Source organism: Chelonia mydas, chromosome 6 (genome assembly GCF_015237465.2).
Source record: "Chelonia mydas isolate rCheMyd1 chromosome 6, rCheMyd1.pri.v2, whole genome shotgun sequence".
In the NCBI taxonomy this organism is placed as follows: domain Eukaryota; kingdom Metazoa; phylum Chordata; order Testudines; family Cheloniidae; genus Chelonia; species Chelonia mydas.
The window spans coordinates 77,192,624-77,206,067 of NC_051246.2; the positions used below are offsets into that span (position 1 = coordinate 77,192,624).

Here is a 13,444-nt window from a genome sequence, read left to right on the forward strand (position 1 = left end):
AATAGACACACTGTTAGTTTTGGAGGTCGCAAAAAACTTGACATTGACCCATAGTGAGGGGTTAGAGATGAGGATAGAGCTAAGTGGGACCCAGATTTTCCATTTTGCGGGAAATTCCACAATTTCAAAACCATTTTAAAAAACAACCTTCTGTTCCCAATTGGAACAGAAACAAAAATTCTTTAAATTTCCTGTGAAGTGAAATTCAAATAAAATTAATTTGGGGTCTATCAAAACATTTTATTTTGATAAAATCAAAACACAACATTCAGATTTTGACCTTTAAAACTTAAAAAAATCTAAAAACAGTTAATTTATTTTCAAAAGGTCATTTTGAAATGAAAAAGCAAAACATTCTGTTCTTAAAATGTCAAGACACTTTGCTTCATTCGTTTTCTAAACAAAATGTTGTTGAAATGGACACTCTTCAAAATATTTCGATTTTGTAAAAAAACATTTTGAATCAAGAAACCATTTCAACGAAAAATTTCCGAACAGCTCTAAACGATGAACTCAAGTACTCATCTGACACCAAATATAAGCTTCTATTTTTCACTGGAGTCAGAATTAAAAGTATCTTTCAGTTTTCATGATACAGAGTATTGATTCAGACAGGCAATATCATGACAATCTCGCAATGCATAGCAAAAGGTACTGTGAGATCTCACAAACAGCACAAGGTATGCTGCTTCCAGTGCAGAAAGACTTGAGTGTGGGAGGCAATTACATTGCTCTTTCTAGATGGGTGACTCAGTGTTTGTTGCCTTCCAGCATTACTCCAGGCAGGAAAATGATTTCCTCTTGGCATACTTTTTCATTGGTACCAAGATACTAACTGTAGGCCTGAGCCCTAAAAATGTGTAACTCAGAGTGTGTTTCTATTCCGAAGAGTTACTATGTAAGAATGGCACTTTCTAACAAACAAGATATGTTCCCTTTGTATATTCTGAAAGTATCTGCTTGGTGCTTACTTTAATGGCAAAAATTAGTTTTAGTAAATTATTTTTTTAAAGTCTCCCAGTTTAAATGATCTTAAGGCCTTGATCCTGAAAATCTCTGCAGTGCATAGTAGAGTACAAGTTTGCTGAGCTCCCTCAGAAGTGTGAATGAAGGTTACACATGCGCACAAATAAGGTTAAGCCTTTGATATATTCCTGGGCACTGAGTGGAAGTCAGTCACAACCCCCTTACACGCCTATTCACTTACTTTTCAGAGTGTGGACTGAAAAAGGGGCAAAGAGTAGTTGGAGAATGGGAGTGTCTGAGAAGACACGAACTTAGACATGATCCGTAGCATGGAAAAGAACCTCTTAGCTATGTGGTCTTCTCTATGCCTTGCTTCTAGTACTAGATCTTGATTCAGGATAGCACTTAAGCAGAAGCTTAAAGTGTAGAGCTGGTCAATTTTTTTGGACTGAACAGTTTTTGGTCAGAAAAGGCAGCTTTGTTGAGATCAGCAATTTGAGACACCGAGGACCTGATTTTTCAGAGTATTTAGCATTGTATACCACTTTATATGTTCAAAGCCCAGCTTCCACTGACTTCAGTTTTAACTGTGAGTGCTCAGCATTTCTGCAAATGAGATCTTAGGATCTGGAATCAGGCACCAAGAAAATGAGGCATGCACAATTAGTGACCACCCGGGAATAGTTTGGTTTAAGTGACTTGCCAAGCATTACAAAGGAACTTTGTAGCAGAGGCAGGGATAGAAACCAGTTCTCCGGGGCAGCATTCAACTGCCTTAATTCCTGCCTCATTCACTCTTACACATCTTCCAACTTCTGCAACAAATGAAGCAAGGAGTCCAAAAACAACAGTCTCCTTCACTACACAACATTGATGCACCCCCAAAGCAGGTCCATTCTGTGCTCTGAATGAAGCAGGCGTCATGTAATTAAAGACTATCATAATTCATACACACGAGGGGGCAGAATTAAGGTTGCATAGGCACTGGCAACGGTAATTCTGTCATCTCCTAATTTTTCTCTGCTTGACTTTGCAACCTTAAAAATGTTCTTTGAATATAGTTTTTTGCGCATATTTTCCTAAGCTTTAGAAAAGCAAACTGAAAAAAACCCAGACATTCCATTATAAGACAATTTATTGACACCCATGTGGGTCATCAGCAGAGTTGGAAATTTTAGATCCACGGCACAGACTTCTGCCACTTGAGCTAACAGAGTAACTGGTAGCAATAGCAGGTTGTCATCTCCTCTGTGTACCACCACTAGACAGGGAAGAGACACACACTTTGCCAATGGGTTTCACAGATATTTGCTGACAGCAGAGGAATAGTAAGACTCAGGAATCTTGGATTTCATTCCAGTCTCCAGAGGGGGGCGAGGTGCTCTAGTGGACACAGCACCTTCTGCCTGTTCTCCCAAACTTGCCTACTTCTGCCCTGTTCCTGTCTCTTCATCCCAGTCCCATTCTCCTGACCTAACCAGGCCCACTCTTTAATCCTCAGGTTCTCCTCTTAGCCTCAGTTTCCTTGACCAGCCAGTTCCAATGATCCCCTTGCACCCCGACTTGTTGTCAACTCTCTCCCCACTTCCCTCACCCACTGGTTCCCAGTCCCAATCTCCCTGCAGATCTATGTCCAATCTCAATATCCCACATCAGTTTCCTACCCTGGCTCCCTGCCCTGCCCCTTTCCCAGTCTCCCTGGCTTCCAGTCCCCTGCAACTCCCAGTCTCAGTTTGCCCACACCCCAGTTTCATGCTCCTTGTCCTAATCTACTCCCACAATACATACCCCTTCAGGTCTGAGTCTTGTCCCCTGTGCATTTGAATTAGGCAGCTTCCCTCTCTGCATTGCCTTGGTGTCAGCAATACTGACAGCACAGTAGAGACAAGTTCCTGTTTTTAGTTCCAGTCCCCAGACCCAAACGCAGTGCACCCAGAGTTGCAGTGGCAGGGAAAACCCAGCTTACCCCTGAGCTCGAGCACGCCCAGTGCGGAAAGCATCTTCAATGAATTTAGCTCTGAAACTCTAGCAAGTGTCTAGTGAACACATGCAAACTGATTTTTCAAAGGCTTATAACTGGGCTAAATTTTGGAAGATTTTCATAGGATGGTAAAAGTCACATCCCTGACACAAAAGCCACTCCTCTTGCCAAATTTCAAGTCCCTGTTCCAAAACATGGGGGTGCTGGAGCACCTGAAAAAAGGTCAACAAAATTTTTTTAACATGGACAAAAAATATGTATATTTTCCTGTACTCTCATTCTTGGAAACTACTGAAGTGGTTTTGCTGAAATTTTGCATAAAACTTCAGCCTGAGGTAGACACCTGGCATGGCCAATTTTAGCCCAAACTGGTAAAGTTTGGCAAAGTTATAGTCGACCGAAAACAGGCTTTTACAATGAGAAGTGTTAGGCAACCTTAATAATAGGTGGTGCAACCAGCCCCAGCTAAAGTCTTAGTATTTGCATTATCTCTAAGTGCCCATGGAAAAAAGACAGTCTGGCACTGTTTGCCTGAAACTCTGCTCTTTGAGGGTTGGTCCTCTTGGGAAAGGGTTAAATAGGTCCTGTTGACTCACTCAAGCAGGTGACTCATCACCTCACTTGAATATAGGGGACACTTGGGTGCCTAGACTGAGTGAGGATACAGCGTGTGGGCTGGGCAGTCCTTCAGCTGGAACCCTAGGAGCACTCAAACTGAGGAAAAGGCATGAGATGGAACTTGTTATCCTAGTGTTAATGTATTTGCTAATAAAGCCAAACCCCAGCAAGGGGGTGAGTTTTAAACTTTGCACAGGGTGTAGATTGTTTTTTTTCTTTTTTTTGGTGTGTGGGGGGGTGCTCAGTGGGAGAAGTGTAAAAATACCTATCGCCAGCATTTACTGGTACTGGAAAGTGTTGCAAAAAACAAAAACAAAAAATTGAAAAACTGTTAGTTTTACAATGAATGTCGCCATCACACAGGATTTTATGAAATATAATCAAGTCATTTAGCTATCATTAAAACTCAGTGTTGTGCTTATGTTATTACAGTACTTGTGTTCTGGTGAAATGACACAAGCTACTCAAAGAAACGTTCTGAAATAATTTTGATTATGATTTTCATTCTCTGAAATACACAGGCATCTCTGTCAAACGCACACACACACATCTTCTCCCTGAGCTGCTATTTCACAGGGAGTCTTATTTTCAGGAAACGTAGAGGATTTTATATTGTAGTATTATCATATTCTCCCAAATTAAGACTCCCAGATGATATGTACATAAATTCAACCATGTATAGAGTACATATATTTCTTTAAAATACATGTTTGGGAGCCTACAGAATAAAGCCTATTTTAAATAAGGAACAGTCTTTATTTACCAGTGTAGTTAGTTGCTTGTGCTGAAAACTAGGAATATTTTCATTGGAAGTGAGAATCACTTTAGATAATTACTCCTCTTGCTTTTTTAAAAAAGCCCCAGAGACATCCTTGAATATGTATAAGATCTGAACGACGTTAGAATGACTGAAGCATATCATATTACTTCATTTATTTGTTGGGGGAGACACCACAAACTTTATATACAGTATGTATTGTCCATTTGCACCATGGACACAATAATTCTTAGCATTTTTCTATATATAATTTTTGTCTGTACATGCATGTGAATTTGTTTGATTTTTTTTATCTGTATGGGCAAACTACTTCTAGAGTTCCAATATGATTCACATGAGCAAGGTGTCATTCCAGTCACAATTTACTGTAGGTGTGAATGCTGTCAGAAAAGTTCAGAACAAAAAAAAAATTTTAATTGGGGAAAAAAGGCCTTTTAACCAATAGGATGATAGCATGCTACTTTATCATTAGAGTTGACATTAATAATGACTTAATTTTGCATAGCACCTTTGATACAGAATGTCCCACAACGCCTTATATATAATGTATAAGAACTGATTCATTACCACTGAAATGTATATTGTTAGATTAAATTAGCAGAGCAATAATGAGAATACGTGGCAGCCCTTCGTAGAATTTTATGTAGATTAATTTAATGCCTGTGTATCTACAAGGGATGCATCATGAGCCTTTTGGAAGATCTTTGCTCTGTTCTCCAACCCATATGATTTTTAACTTCAAACAACATTATTGAATTGGGACTTCTCGCCACATCCCCCTGTGAATCTTCATGCATAAGAAAGAATGATTTTTTTTCTCTGCAATTTTCTGTGATACTTTCTACCCCAATTGTGTTTCTTGTATCTACTGGTATACATATAAACCCTATTTATCTGAATTTTGTTTTCTGTCCTCTAACTCCAATATTTTTTATCTAAAACTTTGATTATACAAAGAATTTGGATGTCTCCTGAGACAGCTGGACAGCCAGGGTATGAGAACACAGCAATTAAACACCCATGGCTGGCCCAGGTCAGCTGACTTGGGCTTGTAGGGCTTGGGCTATAGAACTGTGGTGCAGATGCTGGGGCTGGAGCCCGACCTCTGAGACCCCCCACAATGGAGAGTGTATCAGAGCTCAGGCTCCAGCCTGAGCCCAAACATCTACACCGCAATTTTACAACTCCACAACCCAGGTCAATGGACACAGGCCAGCCACAGGTGCTTAACTGCAATGTAGATGTCTATCTAGTATCACATTCTATAACAGGGATAGTCAATAATTTTTTGTCAAGGTCCAAATTTCTTGTTCTAGGTATAGTTAAGGTCCAGACTCCAGACAAAATAATAATAAAAAGAAAACCCCAATGATAATAAGTAAACAAAAAGAATTTTTGGGGTCTGTTCGAAAGCGTCTAGTGGTCTAGATTTGGCCCCTGGGCCGCCTATTGACTACCCTTGTTCTATAGGGTTCTTTAGCTCTAGTGAGTTAGAATGCAGTTGGAGAACAGAAATCATAGTATTTTTAAAAGAGAGGATAAACCATAAAATCTACATACCACAGTTATCTCTGACCACAAAGCTGAACTGTACTATATCTGTATTTGACAGAATGATGTATTGTGTATGATTGCTTGTACGGTGGTCAGGAAAAAGAAATTATTAAACTGAAAAGCAAACAAACCAAAAGATAGACAGCATAGAACTGCTCAAACTGGAATTTGGCCAGGATGCTGGGCTAATACACTCACTTTTGCATGAAGTGTCACAGGCTCCCTTAAGGGTCTTATGTGGTCAGGACTGGTTGACGTCTGGAATTACAATTCCCTGGGAAATACTGACATTTAAAAAAAAAAGTTCTACATCAGAACAAAACCTCAATATTTCTTGCAGAACAGAATTCCAAAATTTTGTTTTGAAAAATCAAAATGCCACTTTACTTCGACTTTTTGAAACAAAATTGATAAGGTTCTCTGAGCTGCACAAAAGTCCAACACCCATGCTTCCAAGCTCCCTGCCACAGAGCAGGGAGCCTAGAAGCCCTGAGAACCTAGAGCTGCCTGGTTCTGCAGCAGACCACCAGGCAGGCTGCCAGAGAACTGGCAAGAAACCTGCCTGGCTTCCATTGGAAGAGTTTGACATTGACACATTCCCACGGAACATTTTGATATAGTTGAATCGGAATTTTCCGACAGAAAACTGTTCTGTCAGAAAGTTTCCAACAAGCTCTACTCAGGATTTTTGCGTTATGTCATCAGACAGATGGCATCTCATGGACCACAGTGATCTTCAGACAACATGCTGGAAACTGGCTCAGTGCTGACTCAGAAGAATAGCACCTACTGAATCACTTATGCTATTTCCTGCAACACCTTGCTTTTCCTGGATGTCCTTTATAAACGGAGGGCCAGACTTGAAAAAGTGTTCAGCCTCCAGAAGCTTCCATTGTTACACTTATCACCAGACTGGCTCAAAAGCTCAGCACCCAATACACTGGTTCTTTTGAAAATCTGTCCTCTTACCTTGGTGCCTAAATAGAAGCTGAGCACTCTTGCTAATTTGGCTCTGATTGTATGTACAGAACTCCTTTCAAAATCTGGACCCTACTGTCAAATGATGGATATTGCATCCACGTGCAATATCTTTGCGGACCATAATGTATTAAATGTATGCATGGTTTACGTATCACTATGGGCCAGGGACTGTATGCAACTCCAGGAGGAAGCTCCAGGAACCAAAAACAGTGGGGGTGATTAAGATGAATCACTTAGGTTGTAAACACTTCCAGAGAGGTACCTCCCACTGCAGAGGCTTCATATACTGCTTCTAACTGGGTTTTCCAGAGACCAACAGACAAAGAAAGGGCTTTTGATGTAAAACAGCTGGGTTTAAACTGACTTAGGCCTTCTTTCTGATCCAGAAAATAGACAGGATCATCTGTTCATGGGGGAGGGGAGGCAACCCTTGTGGAAGGGTTGAAAAGACTTTGGCCAATTTGGGCCCCCATAAGACTGATGGGTGAGTCCTGTTATGTTTACTGTGCTAAAATCTGTTTTTATTACGTTTTCTCTGTAATGTTTTTGCCTGAAGATTGAATGTGCTTGCTTAGGAAAAGTGGAGTATTAACTGCTGGTAAAAACACTGTCACTGCCTGCGGAGGGAAAACAAAGTGCAGGGGCTGTCCTTTAGGCAGTCTGTTTTGCTAGGGATATCACAGAGGATGGCAAGGGGTGTGCAGCCTTGAAATCCTGGTCAGGAGGGGGAGAGATGTGGTTCTCCATCCAAAAGAGGGGCTGGCTGGGAGCGGGAAACCTTAAGTGGCTGTCCTTGATGGACAATGGAGGGTAAATACAGGTACCATTAATCCTGAAACTGTGTGACACTGAACCCTGCTGTCGAAGCCTACACTGGCTGGCTTATGAAAGCTGACTGGATCCCAGCCTTAGGCAGGATGATGACTGAGTTACCTTTGATAACACAATCCCAGCACTTAAACATGAGCCGTTTATAGTGCAGCAGCAAAGGGTTGTGATTAATGAGCACCGGTGGCCATGCAGGTGGTTCTTCAGAGAGAATCTCTTACATAGTTTTTCTAGCACCTCAAGGCTCATACCTCGGCCTGCACCACTTCCCACAGCCCCCATTGGCCTGGAGCGGTGAACCGCGGCAAGTGGGAGCTGCGATCAATTGAACCTGCAGACGCGGCTGGTAAACAAACCAGCCTGGCCCGCCAGGGGGCTTACCCTGGCGGGCTGCGTGCCAGAGGTTGCCGATCCCTGCTCTAGCAGCATGGTGAGGAGAGAAGAGGGAGTGAGAAGTGGAGTGAGACACAGAACAGCACCAATCAAGGATGTTCTGGGAACATCTACCAGCTAGAGAGCAACAGTCCCTAAAGAAGTATTGGAAAGTACAATGCCGTATGCTTTCATGACATGTACTTACTGCTGTTAACATTATGACTAATGTTTGCCCTTTCAGTTGAAACTCTGAATCACAACTAAAGAGCCACTCTTTACCTTTAGTCCTTCATCCAATTGCATTTTTAAACAATGACCTACTGTATGGCACCATTCTTATCTGCAGACACATCTCTGAGTATCCTGGTCTTGAAAGTCTGAGTCACAAATCTCCACTGACTCTTATAAATCTTTTTACCAAATCTGAACTATAATGTCTATATTTTGACAGACATTAACAAAATGAGGTTTTAGTTGATAATTAAAATGGATTTGGAAAGGGCCACTGAGTCTCATTTTTATATCAGGCACCCTCTGAGAAGGTAGTTTGCCCATACAAAGTGATGCAATTTCATGCCATTGCTTTCTACTTGAACTAGAGGGTAAAGGATGCTCCTTTATTTGCAGAAATGTGGTTTGGGAAGGAGAGGGGACTGGTGTGACCAAATTCAACATTTGAGACTCTCCCTGAAAGTCCAGGGGTGTGATATTGTAAAATGCGCTGTTATGGCTGACATAGAATTCAGCAGAGCAGTTAAATGATTAGTTCATTTGTTCCTCATGAAAAGTGTTGTACTGATGTCCTGGGAGATTTATAATTATTCACTAAACAGGGAAGGTACTGCCAGTGAATGCTCTCCCATCCCACCAATGTGCTGCTTCAAGTCACCACCTCTAGAACTCAATGGGCAATTCAGTTTCTATGCTCATTCAGCCTTTGGACTTTCTGACAGGACTGTATATGACGATGCCAATTAGTACGAACTGGGATGGTGAATTTTGATGTGACCTGGGATGTTCCACTAGGAACTGAACTCAACAACTCATTTCACATAACCCACAGAACATCTGGAAGGTAACTTCTTTCAGCCACTACCAAACTAGTCAGACTTGAATTAATGACCTTTGTATTCCATTAAAGATTTCTTGAGCCACCTCACTCACCTGCCAATAGCTTTTTATGCTGGATATGAATATGCTGAGATAGTCACTACTCTGATGTCACATAATATCCATTATCCACACCCTGCTAAATTACAACTTCAGGGCCTTCAGTACATCCTAATTAATTTAGATTTTTAATCCCTCAAGGCAAGAACCTTGGATCAGATTTTCCCCTATGTAAGAGGCAGGAAATGCAGAGAGTTTGGACTCGCAGATTTTCTGCCTGATTGGGCGAAAGGGTTTGTCACCTCACAGAATAAAAAAGAATTTCAGGCCCTTTGTTTAAGCCAGGTAAGAGGACAATGAAAATGGATCAGTCCCTCTTTTTTTACTCTGTTCCATAAAACAAGGACTAGGAGGTCGCACAGTGAAACTAAGGGCAGGAATTATTTATTTTGAAAGAGAGAAATAATTCTAAATCAGCATGCTCACACAGTTCCTCAATCCCTCCAGCCTTCATAACAGCATAGAATGGATCCTCCAGCGATCTTCCCCTTCAGGGGTTTACTGAGTGTCTGGAAAGGCAGGAGGCACCACTGGTCAACCTTAACTGTGTTAGTGAAGTTTTGGAACATTTAGTTTCTTGCTGGAATTCCTGCATGATTTACTCCTGAGGGCATTCTGCACCAAAAAATTAAAAATTCTATGCACAATATTCTAAAATTCTGCACATTTTATTTGTCAAATAAATGTGGAGGCTCCAGCATGGCACTGGGAAGCACTGGCCACTGGTTGCACAGAGGTGGGAGATCACTGTGCAGCTCTCCACCTACCGCCTGGACACTCAACGATGAGGCTCCACCCAACCCTGACACAGCGCAAGGACTGGGCCTGCCTGCCCCAGAAACACCCCAGGGCCCTGCCCGTCTGTGCCAGGTGCACCAGGTAGGCTCAGCAAGTCAGGATCCATGTGGAGGAGCTTAGTGTGGGGGGATCCCAGTGTGGGTTGAGAGGGTTGTGTGTGGGGCAATCTGGGTGCAGGTGGCTCAATGGGGAATCTGCGTGTGGAGTGTTCTGGATGCACAGGGGCTTGTTAGTGGGTTCTGAGTGCAATGGTAATGGGACTCTATAGGGGGGTCCAGGTGGAGGTGGTTGGGGATCAGCTGGGGGCGGGGTTGGGGGTGAGGGGGATAGAGCTTGGCAGAGGGGGTCTGCATGTGATGGGCTCAGTGTGGGGTCCAGATACTGAGCGTGTGGGGTGGAATTGGTGCAATTGGTTGCGGCTTAGTGGGGATCTGGGTGTGGGCGACTCGTCGGGGTGGTCCAGTTGCAGGGCAACTCATCGGGGGGCTTCTGAGTGCGGGGGCGGGGATGAGGGTTGGCAGGAGGGTCTGGGTATGACAGGGTCTGGATGCACAGGGGTTGGGTGGATGGGGGAGCAACTCCCTGTACAGGGATTCTTCTCCCTGCAGCTGAGGAGCAATGGGTTGAGGAAGTGGTGGGTGGGGGTGGGTCTGACCTGGCCCTTGATGCCGTGCAGGGGAAGAGGGAGTCCCGTCCTCCCCAGCCCAGACTAGCAGATGAGCCCAGCACAGGGCCAGAGCCACCAGTCGGGTCTCCTCAAGTTCTACCTCCTGCCCCACAGTGATTTACCTCTCTGATAGCTGCCCTGGGGACCCAAAACATATTGCTGAGGAGGGTTGCATGATCGCTGTTGTGGCTTCCCTCTGCTTCCCCATCAGAAAGTCATTTTTCTGTGGGGAAGCAAAGAAATCTGTGGGGGAAATAAATTCTCTGTATGTGCAGTGGTACAAAATTCCCCCAGGAGTAATGGCTGAAGGGGATGATGATGTGGAGAATGGCTGCCCACTCCAGCTCTGCCTCCTCCAGATCATGATCAAAGGGGTAGAATGCATACAATATGAGCAAAGGCTGAAAGAACTGGGTATGTTTCACTTGGAAAAAGAGATTAAGGGGGGATACGATAGCTGACTTCAGATACTTGAAAGGCTGACACAAAAAAGATGGAAGTAGTTCTTTGTCCACACAGGGCAGGACAAGAAACAGTGGGTTCAAACTACAGCATAGCAGATTTAAATTGAATCTCAGGAAAAACTTCCTAACTGTAAGAACGGTAAGACAATGGAACAGACTGCCTAGGGAGGTTGTGGAAGCTTCTTCACTGGAGATTTTCGAAAGGAGGCTGGACAGCCATCTGCCGTGGATGGTTTAGACACAACACATCCTGCATCTTGGCTTGGGGTTAGACTAGATGACTCTTGTGGGCCCTTCTAATCCTATGATTCTAATGGAACATGTTCTCCACATGGGGCTTCCTTGGATCTGGCATTTCTCCTGCCATTTCCCTCCCTCCCCCTCTGTTTTTTGCTTACCTTGACTTGCAGAAGGGCAACTCTTTTGTTTTTTCCTTGCCCATAAGCTCCAGGCACATCTACTGTTATATAAATAAATGAATGGAAGAATTCTTAGTATATAGAGAGAGCTCTTAACAGATAGATCTGACAGGTGTTGCCAGGCATCTTTATCCCCATTCTACAGGTGAGGAAGCTGAGATGCAGGGAGGATAGGGTATGCTATCAATTGATAGGGGGAATAGAGGGTCTCGATGGGTTTATAATACAGTTGGCTGGGAAAGGATTTTTGTTCCGGGCATGGGGAGGAATCAGCAAATATGAACAGAATTTAGTTTGCAGTGAATTAGGTCTTTGAAGTTTTTTGGGATTTTGTTAAAACCCTGAACATTTTTGGAACCATTTTTGGCTGCCAAGGGGACTAAAATTATGCAAAAAAAAACAAAAAAAAAAACCCCCCAAAACACAACCCCCCCACCAACCAAAAACTGTGTTCCACTGAAAAAAACCCACAAACCCTTTCGATGGAAAATGAGTTTCTCCGGTTAGCATGAAACTCCGCTGGGCTTTGAAGCCCTCTCGGCCCGCCAGGGTAAGCAAGTGGGTTGCAGACAGAGCCCTGCCCTGGAACATGCTGCTGCTGCTGCTGCTGCCATTAGCCCGCGCGAGTCTGCTGCGGTTCCATACCTGTGAAGCGCGGTGGCTTCGGAGAAGAGCAGCTGAGCGCTTCCTTCTGGCGATAAGATCTGCGCTCTCATTCGTCGCAGCTGGCAGCGGCTGCTGCACCGCTCGCAACTGCTGTCTCTAGAGAAGCTGCTCTGGGGAGGGGGGGGAGCAGAAACAGCGAGCGGGGAGAGGGAGAGATGCAATGCCCGGGGCTGCTCCCCAAAACCTCGCTGCTCCTGGTGACCCCGCTCGCCATGTGATCCCGGCAGGGCTGAGGCTGGCTCCGAAATGGGAACCTTAGGGCAGAGGCGAGAGAACCCGTAAGCTTGCCGTGACTTGGCTTCGTGATCCCTCTCCACGCGGGAGCTCCACGGCGGCGCGAGGGGATGAAGGGGCGGCAGACGCAGGCGGGAGGGAATGCAGGGCAGATGGACGGGCCGGGGCTGTTCCCGGGGCCCCTCTCCCTCCCTCACTCGCGCTGTCCTCGCGCTGAAAGGCAGAGTTAGCGGCCCCTGTGCCTTGGGCGCCCAGTCCCACTCCTGGCTCTGGAGAGCCCGCGCTGGGCTAGGGCCTGGGGGGGTGGCTTGGCCAGAGGTGCCTTGCTGCCGCGCTTGCAGGGAGGCTGGGATGAAGCCACCTACAAGGGAAAGCAGTGCCCTGAGGGTTGAAATCCAGGCTGCTGCAGTAGAGTGTCTAAAGCCCATCGCGTTCCTACCCAATTACTCCGGGGGAAAGAGGGGAGGGAAATGTGGTGGTAAAAACATCCTATTTCCCCATCTTGATTGTAACTTTCCCAGCTGGAGCTGGGCTTTTGCCTTGCTTTGGAAAGCGGGGTGGACTGAGAATACCTGAAAGTTGTAATAAATGGGGAGTCCTAGCAGGAGCGCTGCTGGCCTGATCTTGCGTCCCCCTGGGGCTGCTGTTGCAGGAATGTCAGAGCTGTGGAATCTTTGATTCTGTCTAAGGACTCTAGTCACCTGTCCCTTTGGGGTAACGTGCTTTAGTCTGTAGTGTGGCGTGAGAGATGTCACCACTTCGGTGCTAGCCCTCTCACAAGGGAAACGCCGCCTAGTGCTGGGTGCTAGCCCACGAGCTGACCGTTCATTACTTTGTGATTTCTTTTTCCCTTCAAAAGTTTGCAATGGAAATCCAGGGTGGAAAAAAAGAAGCTTCCACTCCCCTTACACACGCTGACTAACTGCTGTAAGTGGATATAGTTTT

At 44.6% G+C, this 13,444-nt stretch overlaps 1 protein-coding gene and 1 long non-coding RNA gene across 6 annotated transcripts in view; one reads left to right on the top strand and one right to left on the bottom strand.

The window, feature by feature from the left end:
• Positions 1 to 12,376, bottom strand: part of LOC122466201 — a 54,718-nt gene extending 42,342 nt beyond the window's left edge. For 2 of the 3 annotated variants that reach the window (XR_006291547.1, XR_006291549.1), the window contains exons 1-2: positions 12,245 to 12,376; positions 11,579 to 11,640 (exon numbers count right to left, since the gene is read on the bottom strand). This is a non-coding gene — a long non-coding RNA (uncharacterized LOC122466201). Of the gene's footprint in view, positions 1 to 9,421; positions 9,761 to 11,578; positions 11,641 to 12,244 lie in introns of those variants that run through there. The other variant, XR_006291548.1, reaches the window with a different exon arrangement.
• Positions 12,377 to 12,403: 27 nt separating this feature from the next.
• Positions 12,404 to 13,444, top strand: part of RASGRP1 (RAS guanyl releasing protein 1) — a 72,424-nt gene continuing 71,383 nt past the window's right edge. For all 3 annotated transcript variants that reach the window (XR_006291545.1, XM_027831512.3, XM_037900510.2), the window contains exons 1-2: positions 12,404 to 12,543; positions 13,359 to 13,426. The gene's annotated coding sequence lies outside the window, so the exon portion shown is untranslated. The remainder of the gene's footprint in view (positions 12,544 to 13,358; positions 13,427 to 13,444) is intronic.